Genomic DNA, 2,559 nt, shown 5'->3' with positions numbered 1-2,559 from the left:
CTGACAGAGAAATAAGTTACAGGGTTAGGCTAAATGGAAATCCTGAAATGGAGTACCCCCGATCCGAGGTCGTTTGCGCTCAACGCTTTGTAAAATCTGTAATGGATTACAGTTTCGAACTGGACAACTCCTCCCGAATTCATTGTTCTAGTTTAGGCATAGGCCTACTACCCAAGTTGCTCTTGACAAAAGCATTTGCTAAATGAGCTGAGGTTGACACATAGACTCATGCAATTTGTTAAAAATGTATTCGTAACAACCCCAATTATCACCACTTTTGTTCAGAAATTCTAAAACAATGATGTTTTTAACACTTCAAAATAACATTTGCTAAATTAACCTAACATTTTTCAGTAGCCATAGGTGTGTAGATTTGAACAAAATCTGGTTTGGTTCTTAACGGGAGCATTTACTGCCTGAAATATCCGATTTTGTGTACCACGCTCGGAGTTATAGTGCTGGCCTAATATTTTAGCGAACTTATTTGTAGCCTACTGCTGATCATTCCGACAGCCAGCACGACAATACAATAAACGTCAGGGTTATCTGACACGCAGGCTACACGCATGGAGAATGCCAATGCACAGGCTACTTTGCAGTGGCAGTCAAGCGAGCAGGTGTGTCAACGACAACGGTAAGTTACCAGGGCTGTCTGCCAATACATACCCCATAAAAGGCCAAAGTAAAACATTTTGATATTGAATTTGACTGACAGAGCTTTCAATTTGGCAGCCGTGGCCTACTGGTTAGCGTTTCGGACTTGTAACCGGAGGGTTGCCGATATAACCCCGACCCCTCATTGCTACCCAAGCGCTGCTGTTGTTGCAGGCAGCTCACTGCGCCGGGATTAGTGTGTGCTTCACCTCACTGTGTGCTGAGTGTTTCACTAATTCACGGATTGGGATAAATGCAGAGATTAAATATATATTTATACTTACAATTAACCACATTATAATCAATAGGTCAAAATCATAATTGTGTATCTGTGCCGAATTTCGTAATTCAAGTCCAGTGTAGAACTGAATAAGAAAATCATAAGTCTGTATATCTTGAACTTCCAGTATGTGAGAAACTTGACTTGCCTTAATATCTCCAACCTTAAGTATGCAGCTAATAAGGAAGTATAATTGTTATTTAAGGTGAACTTCTCCCCACTGTGCAATGCAGAAAAGGATGCTACAAGGAAGGGAATTCAAACACACTCAACACCTTACCATCTATTGATGTCATTGTGGTTCATTGAGATATCTGACATTTTTTCTGTTAATTGGCTTGGATACAAAAGGACATTGTTGCCTTTGTCGGTGTCCTTATGTGAACTTGCACAGGTAACCTTGCTCATCTTTACTTGCGTACGACTTCACACTAGTGCTTCAGGGCAGCCGTGGCCTACTGGTTAGCGCTTCGGACTTGTGACCGGAGGGTTGCCGGTTCAAACCCCGATCAGTAGGCACGGCTGAAGTGCCCTTGAGCAAGGCACCTAACCCCTCCCTGCTCCCTGCGCGCCGCTGTTGTTGCAGGCAGCTCACTGCGCCGTGATTAGTGGGTACCTCACTGCGTGTTCACTGTGTGCTGAGTGTGTTTCACTAATTCACAGATTGGGATAAATGCAGAGACCAAATTTCCCTCACGGGATCAAAAGAGTATTTATACTTATACTTCAGACCAGAGCTGATGCTTAAGCAAAGGCCGTCACTGAAAAGCTGTGAATGTCATTGAACACAGCTGTTCTCACATTAACTGATTGCGATAAACATTAACCATTGTTGCCTAATTACCAATTATTCATCAAGTAGTAACTTTTTTTAGTGTTTTTCACATAGTATTTTGCAGTATTTTTAAAATACAAAAATACACACCAATAAAGTATTTTGATACAAAATACAGAGCCATTTCCTTCAACCCAATCAAATAAAAATGACAAAATACTATTTTGTATTTGAAATACATATAACATGTTTCAGAAATCTTGACATGTCTAAGTTTTGGGTTGCAATACACAGGTAGTGGGCTCTCTGTTAATTTTAATGAGTAGGCCTAAGCCTAAAGTTACAGCATTTCTATCACAATTGACCAGACTTTGACCTTTGGTCTGCTTTTAACAAAATTCTGGCTATGATTGTTCCTTGTATTGCATCATGAGCCATCACTGTGCCTATTGCATTCTACTGTTGTTAGCCTTAAGCCTAGCTCAGTCATTATGTTATACCACATCACCCTCCATTAGAAGTGCAATGAGCTGCATTGAGCATAATAAACTGCGTTTAGAATTCCAAATTCATATTTCTAGATATTTTGGTGAAAGTAACTCAAAAGTAATACAATAGTAGTGTAATGCCTTACCATTCAGATACATATTATAATGTAACAAATTATTTTGAAATGACAGTAATGAGTAATACATAATACGATTTTGAAGTAACTTGCCCGACAACCATCACTTTCTATGTATGTCTGTGTTTGTGTGTGTGTGTGTGTGTGTGGAGGGTTAATCAAATTCTATGATTGCCACTGATGTGAATGATCTCACAAATCACACAAACCAAATCAAGTTTTAAA

This window comes from Alosa sapidissima, chromosome 2 (genome assembly GCF_018492685.1).
Source record: "Alosa sapidissima isolate fAloSap1 chromosome 2, fAloSap1.pri, whole genome shotgun sequence".
NCBI classification, from domain to species: Eukaryota; Metazoa; Chordata; class Actinopteri; order Clupeiformes; family Clupeidae; genus Alosa; species Alosa sapidissima.
This window is presented reverse-complemented; position numbering follows the sequence as displayed.